Source organism: Octopus bimaculoides, chromosome 9, assembly GCF_001194135.2.
Source record: "Octopus bimaculoides isolate UCB-OBI-ISO-001 chromosome 9, ASM119413v2, whole genome shotgun sequence".
Taxonomy (NCBI): Eukaryota; Metazoa; Mollusca; class Cephalopoda; order Octopoda; family Octopodidae; genus Octopus; species Octopus bimaculoides.
This window is the reverse complement of record NC_068989.1, coordinates 16,794,223-16,794,670: the sequence shown is the minus strand read 5'-3', so window position 1 is coordinate 16,794,670 and position 448 is coordinate 16,794,223.

Below are 448 nucleotides of genomic sequence, written 5' to 3'. Positions count from 1 at the left end.
AAATTCAATTTCACGCTTATTCCAGTAATGGCGTTTATTATCTACTAAAAAATATATTCAATAACCGTGACATATCTCAACAAAAAATTGTTTCAAACATGGCATTCCTCAACAAAAAATAGATTAGTCACGCTGAATATCCCCGAGAACTACATTAAGGGTACACGTGTCTGTGGAGCGCTCAGCCACTTGCACGTTAATTTCACGAGCAGGCTGTTCCGTTGATCGGATCAACTGAAACCCTCAACGTCGTAAGCGACGGAGTGCCAACAACAACAAAGGTGGCTGAATATTTATTTGAAGCAGTATTTTTTTAGGCATATACACATTATGTAACTAACCCATACTTGTTTTTCAGGTAACATTGTATCATACCACTAAACTTAAAAACTGAAGTACTACAGGGTATAAAGTTCACCAGGAATTTCAACAATGATACTGACACACA